Source organism: Pseudophryne corroboree, chromosome 4 (genome assembly GCF_028390025.1).
Source record: "Pseudophryne corroboree isolate aPseCor3 chromosome 4, aPseCor3.hap2, whole genome shotgun sequence".
Classification (NCBI taxonomy): domain Eukaryota; kingdom Metazoa; phylum Chordata; class Amphibia; order Anura; family Myobatrachidae; genus Pseudophryne; species Pseudophryne corroboree.
In genome coordinates, this window is record NC_086447.1 from 195,396,248 (window position 1) to 195,422,114 (window position 25,867).

At 46.8% G+C, this 25,867-nt stretch overlaps 1 protein-coding gene across 3 annotated transcripts in view; it reads left to right on the top strand.

Moving 5' to 3' along the window:
- The window catches only part of KLHL6 (kelch like family member 6), a 255,477-nt gene that overhangs the window by 51,086 nt on the left and 178,524 nt on the right, over positions 1 to 25,867 (top strand). For 2 of the 3 annotated variants that reach the window (XM_063915703.1, XM_063915704.1), the window contains exon 1: positions 9,739 to 9,886. The exons of the other annotated variant lie outside the window; for it this stretch is intronic. The gene's annotated coding sequence lies outside the window, so the exon portion shown is untranslated. Of the gene's footprint in view, positions 1 to 9,738; positions 9,887 to 25,867 lie in introns of those variants that run through there. 3 annotated transcript variants of the gene reach the window in all.

Below are 25,867 nucleotides of genomic sequence, written 5' to 3' on the forward strand. Positions count from 1 at the left end.
GGGGGGCAGGGCCTGACATGCGGGGCAGACTAGCCCTGTGTTGGGCATCATCCTGCATGTCAAAGTAAATGATCATAGATGTGCTAAATTTAGCACATCTATGATCAACTCTAAATTACCCCCCAAGTACTGAGTACATATGCATGATTATACATTTCAGTGGGCTGACATTTCTGTATTTAAATTCCTTTTTTTATTGTTTTTATGTAATATTCTGATTTTCTGAGATTGGATTTGGGGTTATCTTAAACTGCAAGCCACAATCATCAAAATTATAACCTATAAAGGCTTGAAATATCTCACTTTGCATGTAAAGAGTCTATATAATATATTAGTTTCACCTTTTAAGTTGAATTACTGAAATAATCAAATTTTTTTTGCACAATATTCTAATTTTCTGAGTTTCACCTGTACAGGGGAAGATTTCTCAAACTTTGTAAAGAGAACAAGCGGAGGTATACTAGATAAATGATAGCCTAAATCCTATTTAGAAGGTTTAATAAATCTCCTGCTTAGTGTTGTGCATTCTGTGCAAATATAATTGCGTCTGAAAAGTGTTTGGCTCTGCATTAAGGGGGTCATTCCGAGTTGTTCGCTCGGTAAATGTCTTCGCATCGCAGTGAATTTCCGCTTAGTGCGCATGCGCAATGTCCGCACTGCGACTGCGCCAAGTAAATTTGCTATGCAGTTAGGATTTTTACTCACGTTTTTTTTCTCGTTCTGGTGATCGTAATGTGATTGACAGGAAGTGGGTGTTTCTGGGCGGAAACTGGCCGTTTTATGGGCGTGTGGGAAAAAACGCTACCGTTTCTGGGAAAAACGCGGGAGTGGCTGGAGAAACGGAGGAGTGTCTGGCCGAACGCTGGGTGTGTTTGTGACGTCAAACCAGGAACGACAAGCACTGAACTGATCGCAGATGCCGAGTAAGTCTCGAGTTACTCAGAAACTGCACAGAGATGTCTTATCGCAATATTGCGAATCTTTCGTTCGCAATTTTGATAAACTAAGATTCACTCCCAGTAGGCGGCGGCTTAGCGTGTGCAAAGCTGCTAAAAGCATCTTGCGAGCGAACAACTCGGAATGACCCCCTAAACCCTGTGAGTTTGCTAATCCCTGGCTGATCCCAGAACTTAAATGCAGAGTTATAACAATTTATCGGGTGGAGTTTCATAGGAGATAAATACTACTAGCCATCAGATAAGGAAGAGTAGGAATAACAAGCAAGAGTCCGGCCCGGTTGATGACACCATGCAGGCTGAGCAGTAACACTGGAGCACCAGCGTGTAAATGCTGTGTCAGGCAAGTTACCAATTCTGAAGTCAGGTGTGATACACTACAAAATGTTGACATTCACAATGTCAATGTGGGAATTATATCGACATATGACATATCGACAGACATAACATCTTTCTACTAGTAGAGCCTAAATCTAGCCATAGGTGTCTCCCCCTTCACTCTGTGCCTCTCAGTCTCCCCTTCACACTCTGCCTCTCACCCTTCATTCTGTGCCTTTCCGCCTCCCACCCTTCACTCTGTCTCTCGGCCTCCCCCCTTCATTTTGTGTCTTTCAGTCTCCAACACTTCACTCCGTATCTCTCAGACTACCCTCTTTATTCTGTGTCTTTCAGCCTCTACCTCCCTTCATTCTGCGTCTAGTACTGCTTACACTCAATGCCCACAGTAGTAGTGCTCCTCACACATTGTAAATAGTTGTGCCCCTATCACAATGCCCATAACAGTAGTGCCTCTTACACAATGCCTATAGTAGTAGTGCCCCTTACACAATGCTCATAATAGTAGTGCCCCTTAAACAATGTCCACACAGTAGTTGTGCCCCTTACACAATGCCCATAGTAGTGCCCTTTACACAATGTCCACTGCAATTGTGACCCTACACAATGCCCCTACACAATGTCCACTGCAATTGTGCCCCTACACAATGCTCTTACACAATGCCCACACAGTAGTTGTGCCCCTTAAACAATGCCCACACAGTAGTACTGCACAATGACCACACAGTAGTTGTGCCCCTTAGACAATGCCCATATAGTATTGCCCTTTACACAATGCCCATAGAGTAGTGCTCTTTTCACAATACCTATAGTAATAGTGCCCCTTACACAATACCCATAGTAATAGTGCCCCTTACATTCGTCCTCTGAGTCCTCCTAGCAATGCTGTGGCAAGGCACACAAGGAGAGAAAGAGAGGTGAAGGCAGATGGGAGGTAGCTCGGCTTGACATCATCAAGAGGCGGAGCCGAGAGAAGAGTCCATCTTCAGTGCACCCCGACGGCTCCGCTGCTGGTGACAGGAATCAGTAGCACTCTTGGCGGTCACTGCTGCTGCAAGTGTGGCATGTATGAGGGTGTGCCGGATATTAAAGGGGGCCTGTGTGCACCAGGAACCCCCAATGCACACGCCTAGGAATCTAGCCCTAAGCGCACTCTAACCCTAACTTTAGCCTGAGCATAAAGCTAGCCCTGAATTTGTAATGTTGTCATCATAGGTGTGTGCAGGGGGGGTGCCTGGTGCGCACAGGCACCCCCTAATGTCTGGCACCCCGATTTCGCATGCCTGATGCAGCGATCACCGAGCAAGCTGATTACTGTCCCCTCTGTGCTGCACCCTGTCAGGACTGTATTACTGACCGGACGCCTGGGTTAATCAAAGGTGCCACTGCCACCGGCTTTCAAACTCCCGGCTCCACCTCCATGTACAAAAACAATGTGATGTGATTACGTCATGCTGCTCGCACGCCCACCCACCACACCCGCCACATGCCCACCTCTCTCCTTCTATGCTATGCCAACGCCAGCCACTGATGAGGATCAGCATGCTGCCAGTGTTCCTCTTAGGAAGACAAATTTAATACTGCCAGGTGGTCTGCAGCAGCATTGACACGTCACTCGTTTTTCCAGCAGCCGCAGTACTAGTCTGCAACTGTTAATGTCAGTGAGTGACTGGCTTGTAAGTAAGCTGCTGCAGCTTGCAGAGGAAAGAGAGGGGGAGCCAGGCCAGGCTGAGGAGGAGCAGTGTAATTGCAGTGAGTGCCATCAGGGGTGTTTGTTTGTACCCTGTTACACATATGCCGCACATTATTAATGCCCTTATACACATAATGACACACATAGTGCCCCTTACACACATGTTGCACATTATTAATGCATTTTTACATGACACACATAATGCTCCTTACACATATTCTGAACACAACTGCACAACCAACCCACTCGCATGCACACAGCACTCACACTGCCACTAACACTGTGACCTCTGCCTCTGCTTGGATACAGATGTGTCCTCATAAATGTTGCCTCAATGCTAACATTGGGCACTTTTTTAATGAAAATGCATATTATTTGCATTGCTATGTGGCTAGGATGCACAAGCAGCTTCTGCTGATTAAACTGATATGCAGTATGCCTATATACTGTGTGAAACTGTGGCTGTATCTGCATATGAAATGCTACACACAGAATATAGGCATGCCGCATATCATTTTAATCAGCAGAAGCTGCTGATGCCCCTAGGCATATCAAATGCCCTAGGCAATTGCCTAGTTTGCCTATGCCTATGGCCAGCTCTGGCGGCCCCGGCCGGACACAACATCAAGCAGGTACAGGCAGCGACCCCTGCTAGCAGCTCCAACTAGGTCACCCAGGCCCCCAGCAGACCCTGCTCCCGGCGATCCCCCTCATGGCCCCCAGCACCCAGCCCATCTGTCCTGGCTATGCCCAGCGGAGCCCCTGACTTGCCATGCTTACATTCCCGGACAGCAGGACCAGCTCGGTCATGGCCATAGCGGGTCCTGACCCTATAACGGCCCGCCTGAACCCCTCCAACACGGCTGTGTTACCCTCCCCGCTACCCCCAGATGGGGCAATCTCAACCCCAGCAGCGCCGGCAGGAGACTGCTCCGGGGAAGCGCAAGCAGAGGAGACACCCAGGACAGTAGAAGAGAGGCCGAGCGCGGCGGCGAAGCCACGACACCCCGGCGCAGCCCCCCGGGAGGTCACACGCACACGCACATCCAGACAAGCGGCACTCTGTTCCCGGCTCCCCCAGACGCAGCCTACTCACACTGTACCGGCGAACCTCGCACTTGCAGTAGCTATGCAGCCAGCTTAGCGGAAGGTGTGATGGCGGGCGAAAGACTTAATGCATACCCTAGCTGGACACCAAAGACTAGGAGAGGCAGACGCGCGGGTGCCCTAGTGAAGTGGCAGCAGAAAGGGCATAGGTCAGCACTCCCTGCGATCGTACTATCAAATGTGCGCTCACTGACTAACAAGCTTGATGAGCTGTCCCTCCTCCTGGGCAGTGCGAAGTCAGGCGTTGCCGGGTCATCGGTCCTCTGCTTCACGGAGACGTGGCTGGACGACCTCACTACGGACCCCCCCGGAGTCACTGCCCAGCTTCGGACTCTATAGGGCAGACCGCTCCAAGGAACTCTCGGGCAAAACGAAAGGCGGCGGCATCTGCTTTTACATCAACGACAGATGGTGCACCAGTGTCAAGATCCTAGGCAAATCTTGAAGCCCTCACCTGGAGATGCTATGCATCAACTGCAACCCCTTCTATTCCCCCTCGGGAATTTGCCTCAATTGTCCTCGTAGAAGTGTACATCACCCCGCAAGCCTGCACAAACGAAGCCCTGCATCATCTGGCCGCCAGCATATCAGACATAGAGCAAAAACACCTGGACTCTCTGCTACTTGTGCTGGGTGATTTCAACAGGACCAACCTAAGCCAGGAACTACCAAAGTTCAAACATGTGACGTGCCCCACAAGGGAAGGGTGCACCCTGTATCATTGCTACACTACACTTAAGTCTGCCTTCCGGTCAATCCCCCGCGCTGCTCTTGGCCTATCCGACCACTGCCTTGTCCATCTTCTCCCCACATACACGCAGAAACTTAAAGCGGCCAAGACAGTTGTCAAAACGGTCAAGAAATGAACCGAGGAGGCTAAGATGACGCTTCAGGCCTGCCTCGACTGCACGGACTGGGAGGTCTTCACACCTGCGTTGTCTGATCTGAACGACCTAACAGACACCACATCATCCTACATCAGATTCTGCGAGGACATGTGTGTACCTACCAAGACTTACCGAACCTACAACAACAACAACAACAACAACAACAAGCCATGGTTCAACGCCCAGCTGAGGCAACTTTGCTGAGCCAAAGAGAAGGCCTACTGCAGCAAAGATAGAGCACTATACAACCGCGCTAGGAACTCCCTAACGAAAGGAATCATACAGGCGGAAAAGCAGTTCTCAGAGAAGCTGGAAAAAGATCTCTCAAACAAGGACCATGCATCCGTATGGAAAGGTATGCAGGCCATCACCAACTACAAGACTCCCCCTAAGCACGCCATCATGAACCAGAAGCTAACAAATGAGCTGAACCTCTTCTACTGCAGGTTCGATAGAGACGCTCCCTGCGAACCACACCAACTCATCCCCACTGCCCTCACCACTGACCGCCAACCCCAAGCACTACAGTTCGCCCATGAGGATGTGGAGGAGATGTTCAAGAGGGTCAATCCAAGGAAGGCACCCGGTCCTGACAGAGTATCCCCATCTGCCCTGAGGGCATGCGCCGGTCAGCTAGCCCCCATATTCTCCAAAATATTTAATGAATCGCTAAAAACACGCAAAGTTCCCTCCTGCTTCAAAATCTCCACAATCGTTCCGATCCCCAAGAAACCTAATATCGCAAGCCTAAATGACTACAGACCGATTGCACCTACGTCTGTGGTCATGAAAGTGTTCGAGCGCCTGGTCCTGAACCACCTTAAAGCCGTGACCAGCCCCCATCTCGACCCCCTCCAGTTTGCCTACCGAGCGAATTGGTGCGTTGAGGATGCTGTCAATCTGGGCCTGCACCACATCCTGCAGCATCTGGACACGCCTGGAACCTACGCGAGGATCCTGTTTGTAGACTTCAGCTCGGCCTTCAATACAATCAACCCCAGCATTCTCTACCACAAACTACTCCGCCAAGGGGTCTCGGAAGCAATCTGTTCCTGGATTGTGGACTTTCTGATTGACAGAACACAGGTGGTCGAAGCCGGGGGATTCACCTCCCAAGCTCGGTCCATCAGTACGGGGGCACCCCAGGGCTGTGTCCTCACCCCTGCTCTTCTCCCTGTACACTAATGACTGTTCCTCCAAGTCCCAGTCAGTTAAAATCATCAAATTCGCCGACGACACCACCATCATAGGTCTCATAAAAGAAGGGTGTCAGAATCCGTTTGGATTTCCCTTTGTGAGAACATATTCGCAGGGACTGATGTTCACGGTACAATAGCAAGTTTATTAAAGCAGTGTACAACTGTAAACAATAAGTATAAACCAGGAATAATTGGAGAACACAAAATTAAAGGAGAACTGAGGGGACATGGGATGCCAGGAGACTGTGAGTACACAGGATGCCAGGAGACTGTGAGTACATGGACACACTGAAGACTGTGATTACATAAAAACGACGTAGACTGTAGAAACACTTGAGACACTGTGGACTGTGAAGGCACTTGCAATAGGATTGTTCTGTAGTGGATATAGCACCATAGCAGGATGCACTTGAGCAGAGAATGCAGGGTTGCAGGATTGCACTGTAGAAGGTTAGCACCGTAGCAGGATGCACTTGAACAGGGAATGCAGGATTGCACTGTAGAAGGTTAGCACCGTAGCAGGATGCACTTGAACAGGGAATGCAGGATTGCACTGAAGAAGGTTAGCACCGTAGCAGGATACACTTGAGCAGGGAATGCAGGGTTGCAGGATTGCACTGTGGTAGAGTATGTAACATACCAGGATAACAGGATTGCACTATAGCAGGATCTCAGGATAGCACTGTGGTAGAGTATGCAACATACCAGGATAACAGGATTGTACTGTAGCAGGATCACAGGATAGCACTGTGGTAGAGTATGCAACATACCAGGATAACAGGATTGTACTGTAGCAGGATCACAGGATAGCACTGTGGTAGAGTATGCAACGTAGCAGGATAACAGGATTGCACTGTAGCAGGATCACAGGATAGCACTGTGGTAGAGTATGCACTGTAGCAGGATAACAGGATTGCACTGTAGCAGGATCAGAGGATAGCTCTGTGGTAGAGTATGCAACGTAGCAGGATAACAGGATTGCACTGTAGCAGGATCACAGGATAGCACTGTGGTAGAGTATGCACTGTAGCAGGATAACAGGATTGCACTGTAGCAGGATCAGAGGATAGCTCTGTGGTAGAGTATGCAACGTAGCAGGATTACAGGATTACATTGTAGCAGGATCACAGGATAGCACTGTGGTAGAGTATGCAACGTAGCAGGATAACAGGATTGCACTGTAGCTGGATCACAGGATAGCACTGTGGTAGAGTGTGCACAATACCAGGATAACAGGATTGCACTGTAGCAGAATCACAGGATAGCACTGTGGTAGAGTATGCACTGTAGCAGGATAACAGGATTGCACTGTAGCAGAATCACAGGATAGCACTGTGGTAGAACCTGGCAGTTTTATGGATGATTTAGCAGTAGAGACCAGCATAACCAGGACCAGGAACTGAGACAACCTTGACACGATGAACTGGCAACTGGGAGCCTGTGTGGCTGGCCTATATAGTGAGTTCAGGTGCTGCTCACAGCTGTGGTAACATCTAATTACCAAGCTGCAGATGCAGATCAGAGAGTGCTGAGCACCAGAGCAGAGAGCGCCACCCCAGGCATGGAGGAGAAAACTGCATGGATCGTGACAAAGGGGATGAATCGGACTACAGACAGGAAGTGGAACGGTTGGCCCGGTGGTGCAGCCGCAACAACCTGGAGCTCAACCCACTTAAAACCATTGAGATGGTAGTAGACATTAGGAAGAAACCAGCTGAAACACCCCCACTAATCATAGCTGACAGTGGACTCATTCAAGTTCCTGGGGACTACGATCTCTAGAGACCTCAAGTGGGGACCAAATGCAAATGCCATCATCGGTAAGGTGCAGCAGAGGCTGTTCTTCTTAAGGCAACTTAAGAAGTTTAATGTCCCACAGAATCTCCTGCTCCTCTTCTACTCCGCAATTGTCCTGTGCTCCACGATTATCGTCTGGTATAGCTCCGCCAGCGAGAGAGACAAACGCAGGCTCCAAAAAATGGTGAGGTCCGCTGAGAAGATCATCGGAGTTGACCTCCCGCCTGTCCATGACCTGTACAGGTCCAGAGCCAAAAATCGAGCGACTAGGATAGCCAATGATCCGCCGCACCCAGGCTATGGCGAGCTCATCCTGCTGCCATCCGGGAAAAGATATAGGGCCATTCCCACCAGAACCAATAGAAGCCTCAAAAGCTTCTTTCAACAAGCAGTCCACCTGCTGAACTCCTGACAAACCGCTGGACGGACTGACTGTCCAGTCTCTGTACTCCGATCTTCTGATTGGAACGAACACCGTGTACTTTTACTTAATCTGTATACTGCATTTATTCCCCCCCTCTGTCTACTTGTTCCCCCCTGGCTGCTGCACTGTAAACCGAAACAAATTCCTAGTATACGCAAGTATACCTGGCCAATAAAGCTGATTCTGATTCTGGATACAACAACTTTAATAAATAGAAATAGCCTCTGTTGATAAACACATTTAATAATACCACCAAACATAACAAATACTCTTAAAAAGTTTTTCAAAAAGCAGATCCTTAGGGACAGATTCATCAATATCCGCATCCTTAGATGTGGATGTGCTTTGATAATATTGGCCTAACTCGCAATGCAACAGTTGAGTACATTGCATGAATGTGTCAATTATTGCATGCAGAAACAGAGCTTGCAGAGACCACCCCCCCCAGTCGCGACTACCCCCATGCCGCAATTAGACACCCCCCCCCCCACACACACACACACACACACACACTGTAATTATACGTACCAGTCCCAAGAGCCGGTGACCGCTGTTTCCAGGAGGCTGCCGGGCGCTGAACCCTGCTGCTGTGTGTGACCCCCACTGCTGTAAATTGAGCTGCCACTTTGCAGCATCACTTTACTACACAGGTTTCACAGCACAGCAGCAGGAGGTACTAGTTACCAGCAGTGCTCACCGGAGCACTGATCACCGGCTCCTGGACGGGTAAGTATGATTTTTAGTTTTTTTTAAAGGGGATCAGCTTGTGTGTCCATTGGAGCTGATCTCAATGCCGGCTCCCCGCACAGCTTTCTCTGCCGGGGGCAATGAAAGCTGTGCAGAAAGCTGCATATCGCAGTGCTGCCCTGTGATTAAGCTGAAGCTGGCATTATTGTCACAGGGCACACTGTGGTATTTTTTTACATTTTATTTTTAGTAAATTTGATCAGATCACAAATTCCCATTATAAGTATAAAAGTGAACTAAAAAAAAGTGAATTATAGGGTTTGGAGCAGTTTGTCACAAAAACTGCTCCAAAAGTCCTTTAATACATTTCAGTGAAACTAAAATAATGTGAAAAGTGTGTGAAAACATCCCTTTCACATTATTTTTGTAAAAATAATGTAATAAATATGCCCCTTAGTTTGAAGAAGCTCTTGGTGATGAATAAACCAAGGATGTGCCTACAAGAATTCCATGGCTGAAAGTTCAAACTAAGGGTGTCAGGTTTGGACATAACATACTGTAAGCCTTACATGTGTAACCTCCGAAGCCAGCACTCACTTTTATAGGAAGGCCGTGTCCTGGGCTGGAAGTAATGTCATGTGAGATGAGGACCCTCTTTTAGGAGGTCATCCAACAATGCTGTGGGCACCGGTGACCATACTTCCAGCATGTTAAAGAAGCTAGTGAGAAAATTACAGAAGAATCTACTAAACACAGCAGAGAAAGCTGGAGGAAAGTGCAGGAGTGCGGCCAGAGAAAAGGTAGGTGTGACTATTACAGAGCTGGTGGAAGGAGGGGAACAGTACAGCTAATTCCACTAAGCCAGCCAGACGGAAGTCTCTGGAAAAGTGAGTGATGTGAGTACTGTAGAAACCAGTGCTGCATGTATGGCAATGAAAGAGAGGGCAAAGCCATGAAGTTAGTGAGGCCCAGGGGATGACAGAGAAAGCTGCATGCCTTACACAAATGCCAGTCTTGCTGAACGAGCCGCCAATCTAGCAGGGAAAGCTACATGGTTACTAAAGGAGGCTGCCAGAATCATAGCTGGAACTGTCAATCTCAGGGGGGAATCTGTCACCACTATGCAGTTACAAGAAAGGGAAAATATTCTATAAAAGTGCACACATGTAACAGTGTGGTTAAATAATATTTTTTATTGGTGTATTAAAACTGTGAACTGTAAAACGTATGTGACGTTAACATTGAAAATAATAATAAACTGTTCAAAATAGTCACCTGGCTATTTATTTGTATCTCTGCAAATTCTGAATCAGGAGTCACACTAATTAGATGTCTTTTAGTACAATAAAAAAAAATTCTTACACAAATAAATTGAGGATTAAGGGGATTATTTAGAGTTGATCGCAGTTATTGGTAAATTAGCAAAAATTGATGCTGATCAACTTGCATGCTGCGGGCCGCCCAGCACAGGTTAAGGACAGCATGTACGGTGCCGGCCTGCGTTGCAGGTGCAATTACATTGTGGTCACATCACAGACTCAGGAAATAGAGGTTGACACCTGGCTGCATATACAGGTGCACCGCCACCATGTTTCCCATCGCAGGAAACGTAGGCGATGTCATCGTTCAACCCTGAAAACGGCCATAACACTCCTGCGTTTCCTGCTCCACTCCCCCCTCAACACTGCGTCTCCGCCCCCGAATGCCCGCCACCTATCGGTGATAGTGCGCAGATGGACAAAAAATGTCCCTTTGCAGTTTTCACCCACCTGTGTCCAAGTCTGAATAGCCCCTAAGGTCTTTATTCAGGTTTGTTAGCAAACCGAAAAAGCAAGCAGCTGGCAAAACCATGTTGCACTGCAGGTGTGGCAGACGTAACATGTGCAGAGAGAGTTAGATTTGGATGAAGTGTGTTCAAACTTAAATCTAAATTATAGTTTAAAAATAAAGCAGCCAGTATTTACCCTGCACAGAAACAATATAACCCACCCAAATCTAAATCGCTCTGCACATGTTACATCTGCCCCACCTGGTTTTGCCCAGTTGCTTGCTTTTTTGGATTGCTAACAAATCACTGTAGTGTCTGTATGATATGTTTTCAGTTTTCTTTCATATCTGCATCAATAGAGGATGGAGAATACAGACAATGTAATCTCTTTTTGAATGTTTTGCGTTACATCTGTAAAAGCAAGAGAAAGACACTGGCCTTACCGTATACAATAAGGTAGACCTGAGCCCTCAATAGAACATGATATAACAATTTATAACACAGTCCCTTAAACTCCATAATAGTTGACAGTCGGCAAATTAAACGCATCCTGTCTGCACATGTGTTATGTTAAATTGGTATTGCCTCAATAGCCTCTGTGCATCGAACACAATTTTTCATTCATCTGCAGATTTATCATATGCAGCAGCTGAACTTCTCAAGCAGTCAAAACTCAGCCCAGATAATCTATTGATCTATATAGATCAATGCATTTACTTTAAAAATTGGCTTTAAAATGGCATAAAGGGCATATAAAAAATTATGTGTATGTGGAACAGTATCTGGATGATAGGTTGACAATAATAAGGTCGGCAGTCAATAGGCTGTCCACTACTGGCTGACATGCATTAGGTTGACATTGTCAAAAGGTTGACATGGCAATGGTCAACACAGCATATGATCGACATGAGTTTTTTTTTATTTGTTGCAATTTTTCCACTTTTTTATACTTTGCCATCCACATGGACTATGACTGGGAATAGTAACCTTGCCCGACGCATGGCGAGCGAATCGAGCGGTACACTATTTAGGGTACCTGTGATATGATGACGAAAATGACAAAAAACAAAAAAATTATATCAACATTTTCCTGTGTTGACTTTTTGCCCATGTCAATCTTGTGCACATTGACCTTTTCAACCTAGACACTGTAGACTTTTTCCAGGTTGACCTAATCATCCTCATCCATATACTGTATATATAATGCCTGTGCACATAATCTCCGCAACACTATATTATGCCCCCTACAGTAATTCCCCTGACACCATATTAAGTCCCCACAGTAATGCCGGACACCATACTAAGTCCCCACTTATATGCCCCTGTCACCAATTATGCCTCACACAGTAATGCCCCTGACACCATATTATGCCCCCACAGGAATACCCCTGTCATAATACTATGCCCAACAGTTATGCCCCTGTCACCAACATGTTATGCCCACATAGTAAAAATGACTTAGTGCACAGTACCTACTCTCAGGGGGGTTCTTCTCTTGTCAGGGGTTTTGCTCATAGTCAGGGGAATCCCTCCCTGGCCACACTACATGCCTGCCCCCTTCAACTTTTTAAAATGCTGCTGCCTCCTCTAACATTTAAAATAACCGTCTCCTCTGAGGCGGTGGCCGTTTTGGTAAGGGACATTTTCACTACATCCGGCTAAGGCCCTCTCCGCAGAGGCGGGCGACAGGCGGTGGGAGGGCAGTGGGCAGTAGCGGGTGATGGGTAGCTCGGGCCCCCCACTCCCCTAGGCCTGGGACAGTTGTGCCCCTAGCACGCCCCTGATGGCAGCCCTGGTGCCGCCCTTAAAGTCTGTACTCGTAGATTATCTTCTTCAGGCTCCAGCTTTCCCATTTCATCCAGGTCTCCTTAGCAGACACCAGCTATGTCAGGGTGCACCTGCAGATTTACAGTAATTAGTAATTGTGATTGTTGTTCACTTTAAATCCCATGAAAAGCCAACTGAATTGAGCATGAGAGTGTAATGTTTATAAAGGTATTATTATAAGGAGGTAAAGCAATTCTTGCAGCACGAACGGTGTAATGGTTAGCATTACTGCCTCACAGCAATGAGGTCATGGGTTCAATTCCTACCATGGCCCTGATGGTGTGGAGTTTGTATATTCTCTCTGTGCTTGCATGGTTTTCCTTCGGGTCCCCCGGATTCCTCCCACAATCCAAAAATATACTGGTAGGTTAATTGGCACCCAATAAAATTAACCCTAATATGAATGTTTGTACATGTGGTAGGGAATATAGATTGTAAGCTCCACTGGGACAGGGACTGATTTGAATGGTAAAATATTCTGTGTAAAGCGCTGCGGAATATGTGTGTGCTATGTAAATAACTGGTAATAAATACATATATAATGAATTACTGTTCTTGCTACATTGTGCTGTTGATAGTACTGCCAGGATTAGAGCCTGTTGATAGTACTGCCAGTATTAGCGCTTGATACTGATTAATTACTGCATGCTACTGCTAAATGTTATCATTGACTGACTTGCCATAGCTGAATGACACTTTCATGTTATTATTGTCCAGTTCATCTTCTGCACTAAAATGTGCTACTGCTATTACAGTTATTTACTCTGCATGGTTACATTGATCTCAAACACGACATTTTTACCCTTAGCCTTTGTTTATCACCTTTAAGTTGTCTGGTCATTTAGTAAATGTCACAAGAGGCCTTTTCCTCCTGGAGTCAGAACACGACTCGCAGGCACTGCATTTCATATGAGATTACAGTACTCAGATGTACAACTCCTCCCCATGTTCAGGCGCACAAAGCAGGTGCACAGAGGTACGTGATGGTGCAGGAGCTACACGTGCAAAAATATTGGTAACAAAATTAGGACATTTAGGTTTAATATTCACGATTCAATCCAATTGGACCAAATCCAAGTACATTGCAACACACAATTTATCTATATATTTAATTGCAGTTATAATCTCCAATATGTGACTCACACTACCAGAAGCCTTTCTAAAAACCTTACAATTATCCCAAAGGGCTCTCATTTACTTAGTGTGTCTAGACTCCTCAGAGCTCAGAAGCACAGTTAAGATTCTACTATAGGGGTCATTCCGAGTTGATCACTCGCTGGGTAGTTTTAGCAGCCGTACAAACGCTATGCCGCCGCCCACTGGGGAGTGTATTTTAGCTCAGCAGAAGTGCGAATGCTTGTGCAGCCGAGCTCTGCAAAATCAGTTTGTGCAGTTTCTGAGTAGCTCTGAACCTACTCAGCGCTTGCGATCACTTCAGCCTATTCGTGTCCGGATTCAACGCCATCCACCCGCGCAGCGAACGCCCAGCCACACCTGCGTTTTTTCAGACACGCCTGCTTTTTTGCAAACCCTCCCTGAAAACGGTCAGTTGATACCCAGAAACGCCCCCTTTCTGTCAATCTTCTTGCGACCTCAGTGCGACTGAAAACTTCGGTAGAACCTGCGCACAACCACAACGGGCTTTGTCCCTGTACGTCGCGTGTGCGCATTGCAGGCCATATGCATGCGAAGAACTGCTGGTTTTTAGCCTGATCGCTGCGCTGCAAACAACGGAAGCTAGCGATCAACTCGGAATGACCCCCATAGTTCTCTTTCTGTTAAGCAAATGAAGCATTTTTCTCATAAAATTAATGCTTACATTTGCTTAAAAAAAGCATGTGGAAGAGAATTATGTTGCAGATTATGTCACTTTAGGGTTTAAATGATATAATATATTTGTCAGTTATTGTTTGACAGATTATTGTGTCTGTGTCATCCTTTTCTCTTTTTTTAACATACATTTTTTATTGAAGCAATACATGTTATACATATATAGATGTTCAATATGTTTCAAATCTTTGATAGAAGGGTATTATAAGAAAACAGAACAAGAAGAATACATTTGAGTCCTTATTCAAGAGATAAATCTGTTATAAGCAATCAACAGCATCACAATTGTAAGTAACAAGACCTCTGAAGATCATCTGTCTTACTGATCTGAAATTCAACTCAGTCGACTGACCCATATTTGTACTTTCGAATATAATAAAAGGAAATTACAATAAGAAAAAATAAAGCAAATATACACATACATATACATACACGTATGTGCAATTTCGGTGCCGTACCCGATTTCCCCCCCAACCCGCCCACAGTGCCCTGTTCGTCAATTAACTTTTAAAGTACAATCGGCGGATCCCCCGCAGCCATTCTAGTGAGAAACCATTCTGTGTTGGACAACGAGTCGTGGAGCTGTTTCCTAACCGCTGTTGACAGGGTCGTTATATAACTCTCCCAAACCTCAAAGAAATTGTGTATCTTGGTATCTTTTTCCAGCAGGACACTTATCCATTCCATCCTAAAGAGGTAGAATAATTTGGCTTTAAATAATGATAGAGTTGGTGGATCCTTCGCTATCCACACCTGCAGGATGGCTTTTCTAGCCGCCAAACTAACTGCCAGCAACAGTTTTTTACTGCCCAAACAGAGGCGCTGATTCGGTGGTATAATACCAAAGAGCGCCCACTCCGGAGACAACCTCCAATAATTTACCAGATTGGCCGTCAAGTAGTTTCGTATCTGAATCCAAAATTGTCTGATTAAGGGACATGTCCACAGACAGTGAAACATATCTGCCTGAGGAGTGCCACATTTCCAACAAGTATGTGTGTCAGCAAGTCCTATCAAGTGTCGTCTATGGGGCGATAGATAAGTCCTATGCAAAATATTGAGAGACATTTCTGTATATCTAGAAGAGGGAAAGAATTTGCAGGTTTTAACATGTGCCGCCAGTAGGTCAGTAATTTCAACGTTCGGAAGACATTCTCTCCAAGACATAACCCCTCCCGGACCCCTCGAGTAGTCTAGGATGTTCCGAAAATACCCATACGCAGTCGAGATTGCTTTCTTAACCCTAGGGGTTTGTTTCAACATTCTATCCATCGGATTATCCCAATCCCCAGGTGAAAAACATCTGATAGTGGATGAAATATAGTGTTGAGCCAGAAGAAAGGCTACAGGAAAGGCCCTCAGAGTTGGGTATTTAGTAGTGGCCTCCTGGAACGTGAGCGGCCTCGAGCCCCGCATGTCCACCAAATCACCGATCCTGGACACCTCCCCCAGCCTCCATATAGTAAACGGGTAGTGTGCCTGACCCTCTTGGAAGTCAGGATTAACCACGAATGGAAGGTGTAATGATTTGTGGGCATTTAGATTTAGTTTATGTCGCATTTCCTTCCATAGTTTTTTACATTCCACAGTAAGGGGTTTCCCCTCAGCTCCTCGGACACCTCCCGATCATGCAGATGTAGAAATGTAATGAGATCCCCCTCCTGTATAAATTCTCTATCTATGTCTGTATTTGTGTATGTGTTATCGTTTTGCATCCAGTCATGTAGGTAACGTAGTTGGGCCGCCTGGGAGTACCAGAAGATATTAGGGAAGTTAATTCCCCCATTCCCTACAGTCTGCTGTAGTTTGATTAGCGCTATACGCGGTCTCCCTCCCTGCCAGATGAATCTCCTAAAGAGAAAATTGAGACGTTGAACGTCTTTAGGTAAAAGTGTGTGTGGCATGGCTTGAATGAAGTACATCAGACGGGGGAATGATATCATCTTGATCAAGCTAGCCCTCCCCAAGTATGATAAAGGCATAGCTTTCCAAGTCTCAAGTTCTGTTTCAATTGTTCGAATGGCCGAGGTAAAATTTAGGGCGTAAAGTCGCTCAGGCTTTCTCGATATTCGAATCCCTAAATATGTTATGTGATCCGAACTCCATTGTAATGGTAGATTCATCGCCCCCTGCCTCAAAAATGAACCATTCCCCAGTCTGAGTGCCACCGATTTTGCCCAGTTAACGTTAAAGCCTGACACTTGACCATAAGCCTGTAGTAGATTAAATATATGTGTCAAAGAAGCCTCCGGATCAGAGATATATAGCAGAAGATCATCGGCAAAAGCAGTAAGTTTTAGATTTCTGCGACCAATCTGGATTCCTTGAAACTGTGTATCATTTAACAACAAGCGATGTAAGGGATCTATGGCCAGGTTGAACAGCAGGGGAGATAAGGGGCAACCCTGACACGTGCCACGATGCATCACCACCGGGTTGCTCATATATCCATTAAGCAAAAGGGAAGTCGAGGGAGAGTCGTAGAGGTATCGAATAGTTTCAATAAAATCTTGATGGAACATTCTACGTTCCAGGACTTTAAATAGATGGGGCCAGAGTACTGTGTCGAAGGCCTTTGTGGTGTCTAAACTAAGGAGTATATTCCTGGACTGGGGCGATTGAGCAGAAGCTACAACTGCCGCGATCGCCGCCCTAATTCCTTTAACCGAATGAGAATTGCGAACAAAGCCAAGTTGGTGGTTAGTTAAAGTGTGGGGGAGAATAACTTGCAGCCGGTCTGCTAGAATCTTAGTAAATAGTTTTATGTCGGTGTTTAGCAACGTAATAGGCCTATAAGAGGTCACCAATTGTGGGTCATGCGCAGGTTTAGGGATTAAAATAGTATGTGCTGTTGTGAAATGGTGAAAGGGGGAACGATGCTGTAAAAGACTATTGAACACTTCCAGCAGAGTCGGAACCACATGGGGTTGGAGGATTTTGTAAAATTCATTAGAGAGGCCGTCAGGGCCTGGAGATTTGTGTAACTTGAGTTTGGACATTGCCGAGACCAATTCTTCTTCTGTAATAGCTCTCACTAGTAGATCTGACTGTGCGGTCGTGATTGGCGGTAATAGAGTGTCTGGTAGGAGTGTGGTGTGGGTGGATTCGTTGAAGGGGAGATCAGAGTATAGGTCCGCAAAGTAAGATTCAAAATGATCTAATATGTCTGGGAATTGGTAAGGAGTTGTCCCGAGGCGCGATGTCTAACAGCTGTTATGAATTTGCGTGTCGTTTTTTTCCTTGCCATGGTTGCCAGTAGTCTACCGGATTTATTACCCCATCTGTAGTATTTGTGGGAGGAGAATACCACATCACGTTTTGCTTGCGCTAGTAAGTGATCGTTTAAGAGCTGTTTAGCCTGCAAATAAAGCCGCAAGGACTCATCAGTCTGTAGGGTAAGATGGCGTTGCATTGCATCAGTTAATTCCGAGTGTAAGGCGGTATAGATCGCTAAGTTTTTCTTTTTCAATCTATGAACATACTCAATAATTTGACCCCTTAAGACTGCTTTTGCAGCTCCCCAAAGAATGTTTGGGCGGTCCCAATGCTCTAAATTATCGTCTAAATAATTGGCCCAACTTGTTATCAGAAATTTTCTAAAATCATCACAGTTATAGAGAGAGCTTGGAAATCTCCAAATCCTAGAGCCCCCTGATTGAAGAGTTCTCTGCAGCGTCACCGTCACAGGAGCATGGTCTGATATCAGAATGTTGTGTATATCAGCTTTCATGACTCGCGTCACTAGGGAATCTGCAACCAATATGGAGTCAATTCTGGACCAGGAGCTATGAACCCCAGAAAAGAAAGTAAATGATCTGTCAGAGGGATTGAGGAGACGCCAAATATCAGTAAGTTGAAGGGAGGTTTTCAGTGTTTGGAGATGTGTCCAAGAAGGGGAACCGGAAGTGCGCGGGACAGGGCGTTTGTCAATAGTGGGATCGTCAACTGTGTTCCAGTCACCTGCCAGGATAAGCTGAGAATTATCGCGTTGAAGCAGTTGAGAGCTAATTTCTTGGAAGAAAGCAGCTGTTTCCCCGTTCGGTGCGTATACGTTAACCAGTGTGTATTTGTTACCCCAAATTTCTACGTCCAAAATTAAATAACGTCCCCCCGGGTCAGCTACAGAGTTTAAAACAGTATAGTGTAGGTGTTTGCTAAATAGAATCGCCACCCCCCTAGTCTTCCTCGTGTTATCTGCAGAAACACAGCTATCCAACCACGGTGCCCGAAGAGCAGAGGAGGCGCCCACCATCCAGTGGGTTTCTTGGAGAAATATAATTTGGGGTCTAAACCGCTTCAGGTGTGTGACAACCCACTTACGTTTTATCGGGGAGTTAAGGCCGCCCACGTTCCAGGATAAAATTTTAAAACAAGAATCTGCGTTAAAGGTCCCTATCTTAGGGTCCGTCATTGATCATCAACCCACCCCCACCCTAGGGTGACATTCCAACGGGAGTATCATGTCACGTCGCCGTCCCCCTCCTTCCCAGCGAGCGGAGAGGAACGAACGAGACCACACATTGTCATTGAGCCTAGGAGCAGATCGGGCGAGGAAAGGCACGGCACGGGCAGAACAACAAAAAAAAAAAAAACACATATTGCTTCACATAACATTTTCCATTTTTTCCAAACCAAACTAAAGACCACGCAAGTGCTAAACCCTCCGGTAGCAGTGGCGAGAAGCCTATCAGAGATATATATAACATTACAATTTAAGCTGAGTAGCATGTAAAGAGACCCAATGTCTCTCTCAAATAGGATTTGTACCAACTCTGACACAAAGTACTTAACCACCTAATATTTAGTCTTGTTGTGGTGGATTCACCGGGTTCAACATGTGTGTAACGTGGGAGTGTGCAGTGGCGGGATCAACAAAAATCAGTGTGCGACCATTGTCATGAATGCGTAATTTGGCGGGATACATCAATGCGAATCTGGTATTATTCTCATGTAGTATTTTACAAACATCCGAGAACTCCCTTCTCTTCTGTGCAACCGAGGCCGAGAAGTCCTGAAAAATTAAAATACGTTTTCCCTGCACTACCATTTGCGGGAGCTTGCGATAAGAGCGCAGCACATGTTCCTTCATACGAAAGTCCGTGAATTTCGCAATGACGGGCCTAGGCTTATTTTCAACATCAGGTCGGACAGGACCAATTCTATGCACTCTTTCAATGTGTGGTAAAAATGGGGCATCTGTGATTCCCAATGCCTGAAATATATCAGTCGTTACAAAATCTGACAATTGTCTGTCCCTAACTGATTCGGGGATGCCCACAAATCGTATATTCGATCTCCTGTCCCTGTTCTCAAGCTCATCTATTTTCGCCTGTAAGGTTTTAAGAGAGGAATCATGAGTGTCAGTGGAGCGCTGGAGTGTGTGCATCTGATCCTCCCCATCGCTAACCCGCTGTTCTAGTGAGGTGATCCGTGAGGTGTTATGGTCAATTTTCGCAAGTGTCGAATCGAGCAGCGTCTGTATCTGTTCAAGCCTTTTGTCAATTAAAGGGATATTCTCAAGTTTCTTGTCAATTTGGGGCATAAGGAGCCGAGAGAGCTCCTGAGCCATCTGCATCAACGAGGGTTGATCAGGAGGCGTCTCCACTTCTAGGATTCGGTCACAGGAGTTCCCCGTCTCTGGGGGCGAAGGTGGGTTAGGTTTCACCGCCGTGTTTTTGGATTTACTCATTCTTGTAGTGAATGAGGGCTGGGAAGATCTAACCGCTGGAGTTTTATGGACGAATTTGTCCATCCCCCTGGTCCGTAGACCGTTAACTGTAATAAGCTAGTGACTCCTATATCAACACCCTACAATATATGATAATAAGACACCTCACGTAGTGGTTCGAGTCAGATGCTATGTCAGAGCTACTCAGCAAAAAAAAAATAACTGCAAAATTTAAGTAAACATTCCTATACACATAGTACAGATGTAGGTAATGGACATCAACTCAATAAGCTATATAAACAAAAGCCTTACCGAGGTGGTGCACCCTGAAACCTCTAGATTAAGGCAGATGACAGGTAAAAACAGTAGCAAAACAAATATTATGAGAAATATTTCAAATTTCCCCAAATAAGGGGTTTTGTAAAGGGTAACAGTAGAGTAATATAACCAGGAAGGCGCCCTAACCTTAGGTAGCCACCAGGTGGCGATCTAACCTCAAGAGTACTTGCACAGGGATAGTAGAGGCTTCACCAATTTGTTTTATCAGTGTCACTTGAGGCAGTTACTGATCTACTTAATACGTACAGTATTGATGGTGGGTAGACAGGGAAAGAAAAAAGAAGAGAAATAGAGGAGAATTTAGCAGGGAACAGAAGGAAGAATAAAAGAGAGGTCCGGACTCCTACATCCCCAGACAGGCGAGCCCATGAGGGAGGGAGAGATTGCATAATCCACTGAAGATAGGCACAGGAGAGACTAGAAAGGGGTGGATATGTGGCATATATCACTCTTTGTAAAAGGGGGCTGTATAAACCTGTCTTGTAACAATGCAGCCTGGTAGTATGACCCCACAGCCTGAGTCCAGCGACCAGCAAGACCCCAAGCAGCCTCTCTCTCTCAAGATGGTGTGCCCCACCTCAGTGTGTCAGGACCAGAGGGCAGGATAGGGAGCCCAATCTACCACCGCGCAGCAGGCCCTCTCACAGCCCCTTCTGACAGGTGCCTCCTGGGATCCTCCGTCAGCGCCCGACAGCAGCCGCGTCCTGCGCCGTGTCGCCAAGCTCCGTCCACGGACACCTCAGCGCCGATCTCACCGCAGAGAGGGAGCCCAGTTAGTGTCCTCCGCGCTAGGGGTCGTCCTCGGATCAGCGCCTCTCGTGCAGTCTTGACCCGCCGCTCCTTCACGTCTCCCCGCACCGCCGTACAGCCTCGGAAGCAGAAGGGGGGGGGGGAGCCGGGTCAGTGTCCTCCGCTCCCGGGGCCTTCTCCATGTCAGCGCCGCACTGCAGTCTTGTTCTCAGGTCTCGTCCTCGATCGCGGGAGCCCAAGCGGGGGGGAGTCGGGTCAATTCCACCGCACCCGAGACCACCGCCGGGGCGACGTCACACAACGGCTTGTCGTGGGGGCCTTCACTCGCGTCCTGGGGCAGCAAGGGCCAGCGAGCAGCAGGGAGCCGAGGCCACAGCTCCGTCAGCAGGTCACAGAACCTCCGCACTTTCTCCCACCGGATGGGACATTCCCATGGGGCTAAAGGTAATGTGTGAACCCCGTGTGAGCGAGTGGGGATGATTGTTACCAGGCCTCCAGATTTCGCGCCAATCTTCACACCGGCGGTCATATAGGCCATCTCCTTGAGAGCCAAACTTCGGGGGCATACAGTCACGCTCTTACTCCTGCAGGGTCTTTCCAGGCTCCCACTATTATAGGGGTTCTTGTTGAGGGTTCATCAAAAGGATAGGTGCCGGATAGCAGGAGATGTTGGTGGATTATCCACCTACAGGCTGGAGCTCGGCTAAAAAGCAGCCATGCTGGATGGCCCGCCCACCGGAAGTCGTGTCATCCTTTTCTCTCGTTAGAATTCATCACTACTTAAAGCCACAGTACACCTTTTCTTATAAGACTGTCCCGGACATTGGAATCCACTAATCAGTAATTTGTATTTGCCGTACAAAGGGCCTGATTCATACTTGTACGCTATGCCAATGTTTTTGCACATGAGAGATTATCAGATGACTGCGCATGCATTTTAGTTGCATTGCACACGGGTTACAGTCCATAACCGTAGTCGCTCGCAGTGAAGATTCTAATTACATCCCCTCTGTACAGTACACATAACATCACATATCTTGTCTTTCTTAACTCTCACACCCTCCTGACCCTTGGCCAACATTGCGGGGTGATCATATCATACAACCCACTAAGAACCTAGCAATCTGGTGGACCTTTATGCAATAGATAGCACTATCCTTGTGTATCAATGCCTATTTCCGTATAGATTGTAAGCTTGCGAGCAGGGCCTTCCTACCTTTTATGTCTGTCTGCTTTTACCCAGTTTTGTTCTATTACTGTTGTTCTAATTGTAAAGTGCAACGGAATATGCTGGGCTATATAAGAAACTGTTAATAAATAAATAAATAATAAGATTAATTTGCAAAGTGATTGACGTGAAGGGATCGTGATGGTGGTAATGGGGAGTAGCATCAAAAATAGAGGTGTGTTGCAGCCATTTTCAGGGCATGTTGCTTTCTGCCTCTGTGATCTGGTACACACTTCAGATGGCTCCAACGTCTCAGTACATGCGGCCATTTTTTCTTGTACGCAGTTGTTAAGATTATTGTCTCTGGCCATAATTCAGCCTGAGCTGTAGTTTTGCGAAAAATCGCAAAATTGCAACTCCTTTCTCTAGCATACAGGGGGCTGCCCAGTACAGGGCAAGGCCGTCCTGCATGCTGGGTCCTTCCCCCCTGTTAAAATGCTAAACAGCGAAGCACTCACATCTTTAGTGTAGCACCCTGCCTTCGCAGCCTAGCTGTGCAGGCAGTCGCCGGGCTGCCATGTTTTGGGTTGCAGAGGCTGCGTGCGGCCCGCTCCGCATAAATTCTGGACAAGCCTCCATAGTCTGGACCACGCTCCCCCAAAATGCCATGACAATACCCCCCCCCTCCCCCGCCAGGACTTAGATTACGATCGCGTCCTTACACATGTGCGCAGTGGTGTGCACATGTGCAGAAGTGTGGAAATTGCCAAATAGCATGTGATGCTGATTTGCGCCCTCAATATACAAATCTTGCTGGCTGAGACATTGGCATATTTTGGCACAGTACCTGTGTATGGGATCGCACCTGCGAATGCATTAGCCCAAAGACAAGAATGCTTTGGAATTATTATAGCCATGCTATGTGATTATGGCAGATATCTGAGCTTCTGATCCGAGCCAATAGATATTTATAGACTATAGAATCATTTTATTTCGAGTTTATCTTTTAAGTTGTTTTTCTTATTTCTGTATAAAAAGCAGACAATGTCATATATCACAGAGCAAAATATCTCACTAGTCATTTGCTGTGTACGAGGACGGTCATTGTCTTGCACATTAATCCCATCAATTAATGCTAGTAACATGATAGCCAATAACTGTTGTTCATTCTGTAAGTGGTGTGTTCCGTGACCAGGGAGGGGCCTTCCCCTGTGCATGCTGCAGCCGTTTAGACTCTGCAATTTTTTCAAGAAGCAAAGTTTTATGTGAAAGTTAAAAGACGCCCGCATTTTGCTTACAACATGGTGTGATACAATTTTTTATCTTGTGGGAAACCTATATTACTGCCTGATTTAGTTTTGACTACTTTCCACAGCACCAGCACCCTCTTGTGGTATATTACCAGTTTTTGATACTAAATGGGGGATATATAAAAGAACTGCAAAATTTCTTCCTTATATTGTGTAGCAGAGAGTATTTGAAAACAACTTGCTTGCAATTAATGTTTATATTTCCCAACTGTGCCGGGAGAGGCTGTGTTCAGCATAGTAACTGTGGCAGTGCTAAGCTCACCCCCAGCATGATGAGAAATGCGACATGCGAAGTCCTACAACAGAGAATAAGAATGCTGGGAGGTATGAATGATGCACATTTCTCAGAAAGCAGAAAATGTGTTTTACTGATCAACTGCTTGGTGCAGAACTTTCAAGGTCAATACCCAACTTTATATATTGGAGACAGTGTACAGTATTGCTGTTATGACTATTTATAACATTATTTTATATACACCATTTAGGAACAATCGTTTGGAGTTCCTGCATACTTGTATGTTTAGGTTTCACCAGCCGACATCTGTGCACAAATTGTCCAAAGCAAGTTTGACACTTACCACATAATCCGTAGTGTACACTATTATCTTTTTTTCAGTAACAGGGGACTAAAACTCTGAGTGTGACAGGGCAACTTATTGACTTCTTCTCTTTAGAAGGTTTGCTAAATCTCCAGTTTAATCATTGATTAATAATGTTTGCATTGGGTGTGGGATGCTGGCGGTCGTTATCCCGGCGGTCAGCATACCGACACCGGGATCCCGGCTGCTAGAATGCCTCCAGGGGAGCGTTCTATTACCACTCTATGGGTGTCGCAGACACCCACGAGTGGGAATAGCCCCTATTAGCCAGGATTCCGGCTGGCGCCATTGTAAGTGGTCGGGATTCCCGCTTCAGTATCCTCACCGCCGGGATCCCGACTGCCAGCAATGTAACTATATCCCATTTTCTCTAACGTCCTAAGTGGATGCTGGGGACTCCGTAAGGACCATGGGGAATAGCGGCTCCGCAGGAGACTGGGCACATCTAAAGAAAGCTTTAGGACTATCTGGTGTGCACTGGCTCCTCCCCCTATGACCCTCCTCCAAGCCTCAGTTAGATTTCTGTGCCCGACGAGAAGGGTGCACACTAGGGGCTCTCCTGAGCTCTTTGTGAAAGTTTTTAGTTTAGGTTTATTATTTTCAGTGAGACCTGCTGGCAACAGGCTCACTGCATCGAGGGACTAAGGGGAGAAGAAACGAACTCACCTGCGTGCAGAGTGGATTGGGTTTTTCTTTATCATCCACTAGGGGTCACTGGAGTACTCTTGGGATATGGACGGCTTCCACCGGAAGAAGGCACTGAATAAATTAATTTTTGAGACTACTCCTCCCCTCCATATCCTCGAGCACTTCAGTGTTTTTTCTGTGCTCGACACAGTTAGAAGGCATAGTGGAGCTCGTCCACGAAGTATTGGAATTTTTTTTTTAGTTCCTAAGTTTTTCTTCTTTCAAGGATTTCCACGTCCTTTCCCCCCTTCTAACAGGCGTGGGTCAGGGACAGTGGAAGCGGCTGAGAACAGCCGTGAGTGTCGGACCTCTCTGTAAAGAGCTCCCTCACTCCACCTGCAGGCTGCCTGCAAAAAGCTGGACGGAGCTTGGATGAGAAGCCCCGTCATAGACTTTGGTCACGGTCCAGGTATGTTAGGGGCGGTCAGCTCTTGCTGCCGCTCCACTGTTGGGGATTGTATTGGGTACTCACCGCTGCCCGGAGCGCGTGTGCATGGGCCGCGTCACGGCTCCATGCGGCGCGCTCTCACTCTCCGCTCCCAGCATCTTAAATACCAGACCGCTGCTCCCCGGCGCCGCAGCAGCGCTGCCTGGCTACACAGACACTCCGCAAAATGTGTGTGGCGGGCGGGAGCGCGTGTGCATAGGCCGCTCCAGGGCTCTATGCAGCACGCTCGCTGCTTCCGCTATCCGCCCGCAGCAGCCGAGGAGTTCCCGCTGCCTGGGCCTACAGGTACAGGCCGCTCACACGGCCCTATGCAGACTTCCACAGGCCCCGACCCGGTGCTGTACACGGAGGTCGTGGGAGTGGGGGGGGGGAGACATTGGCAGTATT